Raw genomic sequence first — 10,020 nt, forward strand, 5'->3', positions numbered from 1 at the left:
TCTCTTTTTTTTCCATTTCTTTTGTTTTCTACACAGGGAGATCTATTCACAGAGAAAAGGAGAAAAATTTGTTTGTACACACAGGGAGATCTGTTCAGAGAGAAAGAGATAATTTATTCCTTTTTCTTTCATTTCTTTTGTTCTTCACACAGGGAAAATCTTTCACAAAATGTTAAACGTATTTTTACAGAGGATTTAGAAAACCAGAAGATGAGAAATCTTAGAGAGATTGATTACAGCAAGATCCTTTCGAATACACAGTTCAGACTTTAAATCAATAACCAGAGAAAGAATACATTTCAGACTCTAAATCAATAAACTAGAGAAAAATGAAAGTAGTTCTAAATTCAAATCTAAAACTTAATAAGATATTCCAATGATTTAATCTGGATGAATCTAATTCTTATCAAAATTTTGAAATGAATGGATCTAATTTTTATCAAAAAAAATCTAAAAACAATGAACCTAATTTTCATCAAATGACTCTATTCTCCTAAACCATTTAATCTACTTCTTATCAAAACTGAAACTAATTTCTTATCAAAAATCTAAAACAAATGAATCTCATTCTCATCAATAAATTAATCTACTTCTTATCAAAATCTGAAACTAATTTTTATCAAGAATCTGAAACAATGAATCTCATTCTCATCAAACAATTTAATCTACTTTTTATCAAACAATTTAATCTACTTCTTATCAAAAACTGAAACTAATTTCTTATCAAAATCTGAAACAAATGAATCTCAATCTCATCAAATGATTCTAATTTCCTAAATAATTAAATCAAATCTAATCTACAACAAGAATAAGATGTACGAAACTAAGTTTGAAAGAACCTGGGTGCTTGAAAATGGTGTAGAGTCTTCCTTGATCCTCCAAATTTGAAGAGAAGTCCTCCCAACAAAATCTTAGCTGAAAATGAAAATTGACTACAAAGGAAAATTTTACTTGCAAAATTTCTTATGGAATAGCCAAAACTCATTTTGAAACTTGTACCTCTTTTATAAAAGAAATTTCAAATTCCCACTACCTAATTTTTTTAATTGAAAAAAAGAGATTCTCTCCTAATTTGGCCTCCATGCAAATTGATTAGGCTTAGTGGGAGGAGTTACATGCAAGGGTGGTGGAGAAGCCTGTAGTACCCCTACCCTAGTCTATTTCTAACCTTGGCTTAATCTTGATTAGTTAATCGTAATGTTATGTTATAGTCAGATGTTGATTTTACGTATAACTATTGATGTGGTTCTCACACTAGTTGTATGTAGGTTATTCAGTGTACCTATTTCGTGATTTTAGTATCGGACTAACGCTTTCATTAGATTTTATAAATGTATGCATGTATGATCTTTTGTTGCAGGAGATTTCAGGTACGAAGTCGCATGAGTGCGAGGTTCGTCGTCACCTGGTTTTGCAGGTTTGAGCATACCTTTTAATCCCTAGAGTCGGATTAGGTGGTCGTAAGACCTTAGTCGGCCTTAGTTGTGCTCCAGTGAGCATCGCCAGTCGTCGTCGGTAATCCCTTCTTGTTTGGGTTTGCGAGTCGTCTGTTTGGTTGACCTTCTCGGTTTGCGTGCCTGGTGTGTTCGGCTAATTTGATGAATTAGTCCTTAGAAATTATCTTGATTAAATATGCGTTTGTGCATTGATGATTAATGGATTTAATTAATCTGGTTTCCATTATGTGATTTTCGTTGTTAATGAATTGCCTGTTTTAAATTGGAAGCAAATTTGATTTAATGATTGAATTGGAATATTTAATGCATTTTATATATGCTGTTGAAAAAGGAAAGCTGTGTATTTAATCGCAATGGATTAATTGTATTCTGTGGCTTCTGTTATTGAAAGGATAAATTTAATTGATTGAAGAAATCGATTTTTGAATTAAAGAGCAAGTTAAATTGTTGATTATAATTAAAAAAATATTAAATTTTGTGAATTATTTTGTAAATAAAAGATTTTATTCCAAAAAATGGAATTTTTGGGGTCAACTCCTCCATATTACCAAATTTGGGAAATTGGAAGAAGGAACAATTTTGGAGAAGATTTTTGGGGAATGAAAATTGGAGGATTTTGGGAGCTGAAGATTTGGGCTCTCCTTCAGCCATGCCAGGATCGCGAGATCAGGTAGGATTTATCTCTCAATTTTAGTTATTGTGTTTAAATGGATCCTGTTGGCTCAATATGAGTCTGTGTTGAAAGATTGGGTGGGGTTGGGAGAACTTACCATGCTGGAAACCATATTGTAAATCTCTTTATTGGACTGTGTTTTATCATGATGGGGTTTGCTGTGTTAAAAGAGAATTTATATGTTTTTTTTAATGAACTGTGCGTTCATTTTAGTTCGGACTGTGTTTTTTATGCAAAATGAAATCATTTATTTATTTTATTAATCGAACTGTGTGTTCGAAGAGGATTTTATGCTTGAAATCAAACTGGGCGTTTGTGTTGGTTTCCGAACTGTGCGTTCAAATGGAATTTAAAACATTTTTTTTGTTTTGGTCGGTGCGTGTATTGTTGGGCGAACTGGGCGTTTTATTGCCTTAACCGTAGGTTTGGGGTTTGGAGGCGGGGAGCGGAGCTCCCCCGCACCTCCTCCCCCTTCCCCCGCGCGCAGTCGTTCTCCTCGCTTCCCCTGTTGTGCTTCCTTATGCTCTGCAGACGTCGTGGCTGCGGCTGCGGCCTACGGCGGTGGCCGCAGGGCGCCGCGACACCTGCGGGCACCGCCGCGAGCCCAGCCGCGAGCGTCGCCCCCCTTTCCCTCGGCTAGGGTTAGGGCATGGGCGCCGCTCCTTGTCCTTGTTTTAGGCGTTCTCTAACGCATGTTTTGAAACGCGTTTTTGTTTAAAACAAAACTTATAAAATGTTTTTTTTTGTATGTTTTTTTTTTAATTCAAAAATGGCATATAATATTTGTAATATCATTTTAATGAGAAGATTTACTTAGTATCTTAATTAGAATTAGGGTGGCAGTATCATGATAAAAGTTGATTGGATTTTTGATTAATTATATGATGGAATTTATAGGTGGATTAATTATCCAATCTTCATTTCGTGATTTATGCCCACTTCTTAATTAAGTTCTAAGACTGTAATTTTGCAATTGAATATTGTCGTTTATATTCTGAATGATCTGGGATTATTAAATCTAGACCTCGCCTTCTAGCTGATTAGAGTATTTGGCTAATTGAAAAGTGGTGAACCTTTATCGTTGGGTGTTTGAATTGAACGATGTGCTTTTGGGAATGATTAGCTTCTTTAGTTTCTCCTTCTACATTTTTATTTCCGTTATTCGCATAATGCATCTGGAAGTGAAATTATGAATCTGTAGAGATTGATTTTTAGTCCAGTATGTTTATGACGTTTTGGGATGGAGATTAAATATCTTATTTTAATTGTTTAAACGGTTGTCTGAATTTTAATAATATGATTTGGTTAAAACTCATTACGGCTTAAATTGCCTGTTCAATGCTTGAACCCTAGGAGTTAGAAAACCAAGAACGACTTATCCCTTGACAAGGTAGATAACTGTAATATGTTTTTTTAGATCATGTAGAAAACTTGATCGTTTTTAATGTTTAAATCAACTTGAGGGAATAATGTCTTTTCTGATTATTGCATTGCGAGTTTAATTACTGTATTCGCTTTAATTTATGAAATGGCATGTTTTGCTTTGTTTAAAAGGACCCTGTCGTATGGATGATTTGGTGTTCCTGTTTCAGTCCTCGAATTTTGAGTTGACTTTGGATTGTGATGTTGACTTAGTTGGTTATATCCTCTTTGAGTGAGTCGAATAATGATTCGTGGCTAACCTTAGTTGTCAGGTCTCTAGTTAGAGTACCGTCAGTAAGTGATTACCCTTGAGTCGTGTTTGACCTGATGATTGTATCTTCTTGAACTCCGTTCGTCTTACCATGTGTATACTGTGGTTTGAGTCCGTCTGAGTTAGTCTAGTGTCGTATGGGAAAGTGGCTTTCGATTGGGGGCCACGCCCAAAGTGGCTGCTGGATAACCCGTCGGAAGTGAGTCTAATAAGTGATAACCTAAGTAGATTAGAAAATAATCTCTAAATAAGATAATGTGCCTCACACATGGGACGAATGCTATCATAGATTCGGCATGCTGTGAGAAGGCCTGAAATGGCAAACTACCTTCCTTGTCTTCACGAGAGGATGTGTGGGTCCACATGAGGCTTGGATGGGCCGGAAGTTCGGATTAGGTTGCCAGGGTTACCAGTGTATGGGCCGGGACCTATGAAGACTTGCCATGGTATCCATACCAGGTTGTGTGATGACACTTGTCCCTACGTTCGCTAGTGTGTTGTCGTCTTGTCCTGTTTAGAGTACCTTTGTGAGTCGTCCTTTTTGTCTCTGCCCTTGTGAGTGTCGGTTTCATGTTAGACCCTTGGGTGGTGATGGTTCAGTTTTATGGATGCTCTCATGGACTCCTATGTTATTAGCTTGATTATGTTCAGCTGGATCCTGTTCTTCTTAAGGATCGTTTATGTAATTGTGGACCGATGTGGTCGTCTGTATATTATTTATGTATCGCCTTGATGGCTGGATTGTATAGTGTAACCTCTTGTACTCTTAACCTTATTATTTATCCGAGGGGGTCTTGCAGTTGCGCAGACCCGGAGATGTAGCCCTTTAGGGGTGAACTCCGAGATCATTCGGTGTTATGTGATGTATTCTCTTATGTTCCTTTATTCAGCTTTTTCATGTATGATTAATTTATGTAAAATGGTTAAGTGGATAATTGGAATTAACTGTTAATGCTCATACTTAGTTCTATCTTGAATGCCATGTAGTTCGAATGCATAATTGGTTGAGATGCGATTTATCGTAATGCATATGTGATATCGTCCTTTTAATGCCATAAGTTGGAATATGGAATAATGTATCTTAGAGTAATGAATTGTACTTAGTTGATGTTAAGGAATTTAAATATGCTAGGTAAGATCTCTTATGTTTTCGATGAAAATCCTAGTGTGTTAGAATGTTAAATGTATGGTTTGTAATTCTAAATGAAAAGATTGAATGAAGTTGATGAATGGATCTTAATGGATGAATCTTTGTTGTGATTTATATTTCCATCTTGAAAGAAATTATCCTGATTGTGAATTATCTCGTTATTAAGATATTCAGCGTAATGGATTGATTGTGTGAGTTAAATGAATTGTGGAATTTAAGTAATCTCGTTGGGAAACTCTTTAGGAGATTGTTGTTAATGTCTTCCGCTATGTAATCTGAATCTTGTTTATCGTGTTGCATCTTATGTGTTGTAACTTTAAAAAAAAAAATTATTGCTCTCTATTCTTGTTATTTTAGCTTATCCCTTCGGGGTTTCCTGGCGGGGCATTACATTTGGTATCAGAGCGAAGTTGCAAACATTGGGATCTCTGGTGTCGCGTGTGCCCTCTATTTGTGGGAGGTGTATCGACCTTATGTGTATGCTTGTCCTCCTGTTGCATGTGAGTGATTGAGCAGACCTTGTCGGGTGTGTAACGTGTGTGTGTTCACACCTTGTTTTCGCCTTCTTGATGTTGGTGCTTGAGTGCGTATATGTGCATTGTTTGCCTATCGATGTCTTGGTCTACGATTACTCTTACTTGGAAGGAGAGTCGTATGTACCATTCCTTATTGAGCGTTGTACTCTTTAGACTAATCCATTTGGATCAGTCTGTGCTTGTCTTGAATCGGAAAGTGCGAATTGTGTTTGTTTAGAGATTACGATTTAGCTTAATGTTGTCCACTTGAAGGACTAGCATGGAAATTATTGAATGCTTATTTTGTGAAAATTAAATGATCATCACCATTCCTCTCTCTCTTCTAGAAATTAAAATGATTAAGATATGTGTAATTATCTTTGATTCGAATTTTCTTGTTTGCAAGAGAGAAAAGGGGTGTGACTTCTTGAACCCTTGTGTGAGCCTTATGTCGTTTATGTTTTTAGATTATTAAAAGGGCTATGGGTTTAAAATTTATTTTGGGTGATGGGAGAAAACTGTATGTGTATGTTTAAAGAATTCTCCATGTGTATGTTGTAGGAGTAGCATGATTAAATTCTACCTTAGTAAGGTGCATTGCTATGCGAATAGTGGAATTATGTGAAACTGCTTGATTGGTAGAAGAAGTGTTAAAAAGAGCATGTTATTGTAGCTTTGAGAGAGTATTAATGTGTTCCCTGAAAGATTGTCTTATGTGTTTTATTAAACCAGTTTGATTGAAGATTTATTTTAGCAAATGCTCCATTGAACTCGCTTTGGGTATGTGTAATTACCTTAATGTGTTTAGAAAGTGCGAATGAAAAAGCTTGTTTGATGTGCATGCATTAATATGTTTTAATTGGGTAATAACTCTTTGCTTATCTTTGATCGTAATGTGATCTTTTCTAATTGTTTGCAAATTATGACATGTGTCTATATTGTATTATTATAAGTGAGTGTTCTTATGAGGTCTTGCATTATCGAAAAGATTGCCTCTCTTGATCTCTGTTTTGTTTGGAAAACTAGAACCTCCTGTGCAACTATAATTATTGGATATGTTTTGTGAGATTGATTGTCATCCTTCTAAAACGGTAGCGAAATGAAAACCATGTAATTAAATGATAGGCTTATAGTGAGAAAATGCATAATGTAGCGTGATCTGTTGATCTTGCGTTTTTGTAGGAAATGGTTGGTTATCAAACTCTTTTTCCCTTCTCTTTGCCTAATCATGAGATTTTTAGAAATGGTATTAAAGAGTGCATTGATTTAAATAGAATGCTTATTAAACATGTGAAATTGTATGTTGCTTTTGGTTTCATATTGATAGATGAAAGTCTTAAGCTTTAGAAGTGAATTTGCTTAGCTAGTGATTTAATTATGAATGCTTAGTGAAATTTGATAAAGCTATAGGAATGATGTTAATTCCTTATATAATTGTGAATTGTTAATGAATTCAGTACTTGTATCTAGCGTAAACTTGATTCGGTTGTTTATGTAGAAGGCGTGATTGGAATCTTCCTTGTATAGATGTTAGCGTACTGAAAAGTATTCCCCGTAATGTGACTAAACCAGTATTGGTGTTTTATGTGCATTGTGAGGAACCAGTGCTTATCTTGTGTGCCCATGGGTTGGTGAAGTAATCAACCATGGAGGATATGTTGCTTATGAGTATGGGAAACCATACTGTTTGTGTGATGTTTCTTATTTGTTTCCCTACTGAGTACCAAACCTCGGGTTGTGGGTAACTCGGTATGTTAAGGGGTAGTATTCGAAGCGACCGTTCCTTGAATAGTATGGATTGGCGTGCGAGTAATGTCGACGCGAAGCGACTTTAGCTTCTCTACTTCGAGGAATGATATAGTTGTACTACTAAACTGTATCAAGGTGTACTCAATACTTTCCCTTTGATGAATCTATTTATAGGTTTATGTGTGTCAGCCTATTCTCTTCCTTATTTGAGCATATAGATGGTAGTTTTTGTGCATATTGTTGGATTCTATTGGAGTATCTGTTGCCTTGTCTTCTTGAGAGGCGTGTTATTATTCTTACATAAGTTGCCAACTGGCCTGTGTTGGTAGACTTGTGGGTGGACCAGAGTCATGTATACCTCTGACTTACGGCGAGTATCCTTCTAGATACGTCGCTATGCGGGATGTGGCTTGCGCGTGCTTTTTCCGCGAGGTGCACTACCATGCGGGATACGTCCATTGTGTGTTTTCTCCACTTGGGGTATTGCCATGCCACGTGACGACGTGATGCGGGGTGATGTCGAGGTGCACACTGCCATGCCATGTGGATAGTGTGACTATGTCGCACCACATGATGAGCTACTGCAATAGCTAGTCAGTTGTTCCTTCCTTCCTCGTTGGTGGCTAGATGCTAGTCACACAGTGCTGTTACGTGCAGTTGTGATATTCCTTATATTTCTTTGGGGATCAGCAGTTTATTTTACTTTGATTTTGAAGGTTTGGCCATGATCTTGTGATCTTTTGCACTTTGATTTGGTGTTGAAATTCCGGATTATTTTCTTACCTTACTGTTGGAATTGATGATTTATTATCTTTATTCATCTGTGCTTTGGTGGCTGAACTGGTTTATCCTTATTGTTTTCGGATGCTGATCTTGTGTCGAAATGTGAAATTCCTCTCCAAGGACGTATGATACGGAATTGGTAGAGTGTGTGCGAGGAAGTTGTTGTAGGGAACCTTGAGGATGGAGGTATGTGAGGCTATGATGCAGCTAGTATCCACTACCTACCTATGTGTGGTGACTATCTCTTGGAGGCTAAACACCTTACACAACAAGGGATATTCACAAAGGTCTTGTATGGAAGGTAGCACCGCTAAGGTGTGCCTAGCACCATCGAGCCCTTGAGTGAGATATTGGATATTTATGATCATATTGTTGTTCTGAGATCAGGCATAGAGATGCTGATCGTGCATGTTACCTTTGACCGAGCATTAGACATGCTCACATGTGGCCTTTTCTGTTATGCATTCCAGTTTTGTGGATGGTTATTATTTGTATCATGGAGTAGATTATGTTAGCTTGTCGCTATGTTGTGGGACATAGTCTTTGGGAAGGTCATCTTGTGCCTGGCAAGTGTAACCATTGAGTTATTTATGTTGCTCTTATTTCATGAAAGCTAATTTGGCTGTAGAAATTGATATTTTGAGCTAGTTCTATGTTATTAAATCTTATGGTAAAGATGGATTGGTAAAGGAAATTGATCATTATGGCATGTTTTTCTGTCATTTTTGATCGATGATTATGGTAATTGTTGTTTACCTCATTGTAATGTTTTAATTTGATGTTACGAAAGGAAGAAAATTCTTGGTTCTTTGCTATGATTGTGGATAATTCCTAGAGTATTTTATGGAATGTATGGTTTTAGTTGTATCTTGCCAATGGATAATGGCGTTTGTAAAGGATTTTGCAAATTATATTTCATTTGATTATGGAAAGATTTCTATGTGCAATTTGATCTTTGTTGAATGAGTTTCAGGGCTGATGCGTACGACATGTTCTTCATCTAGCCTTACGACTTCCAGGAGTAAGTCGGAACCTAGGGGGGGAGAATGTAGTACCCCTACCCTAGTCTATTTCTAACCTTGGCTTAATCTTGATTAGTTAATCGTAATGTTATGTTATAGTCAGATGTTGATTTTACGCATAACTATTGATGTGGTTCTCACACTAGTTGTATGTAGGTTATTCAGTGTACCTATTTTGTGATTTTAGTATCGGACTAACGCTTTCATTAGATTTTATAAATGTATGCATGTATGATCTTTTGTTGCAGGAGATTTCAGGTACGAAGTCGCATGAGTGCGAGGTTCGTCGTCACCTGGTTTTGCAGGTTTGAGCATACCTTTTAATCCCTAGAGTCGGATTAGGTGGTCGTAAGACCTTAGTCGGCCTTAGTTGTGCTCCAGTGAGCATCGCCAGTCGTCGTCGGTAATCCCTTCTTGTTTGGGTTTGCGAGTCGTCTGTTTGGTTGACCTTCTCGGTTTGCGTGCCTGGTGTGTTCGGCTAATTTGATGAATTAGTCCTTAGAAATTATCTTGATTAAATATGCGTTTGTGCATTGATGATTAATGGATTTAATTAATCTGGTTTCCATTATGTGATTTTCGTTGTTAATGAATTGCCTGTTTTAAATTGGAAGCAAATTTGATTTAATGATTGAATTGGAATATTTAATGCATTTTATATATGCTGTTGAAAAAGGAAAGCTGTGTATTTAATCGCAATGGATTAATTGTATTCTGTGGCTTCTGTTATTGAAAGGATAAATTTAATTGATTGAAGAAATCGATTTTTGAATTAAAGAGCAAGTTAAATTGTTGATTATAATTAAAAAAATATTAAATTTTGTGAATTATTTTGTAAATAAAAGATTTTATTCCAAAAAGTGGAATTTTTGGGGTCAACTCCTCCATATTACCAAATTTGGGAAATTGGAAGAAGGAACAATTTTGGAGAAGATTTTTGGGGAATGAAAATTGGAGGATTTTGGGAGCTGAAGATTT

The sequence above is a fragment of the Cryptomeria japonica genome, chromosome 2 (genome assembly GCF_030272615.1).
Source record: "Cryptomeria japonica chromosome 2, Sugi_1.0, whole genome shotgun sequence".
Classification (NCBI taxonomy): Eukaryota; Viridiplantae; Streptophyta; class Pinopsida; order Cupressales; family Cupressaceae; genus Cryptomeria; species Cryptomeria japonica.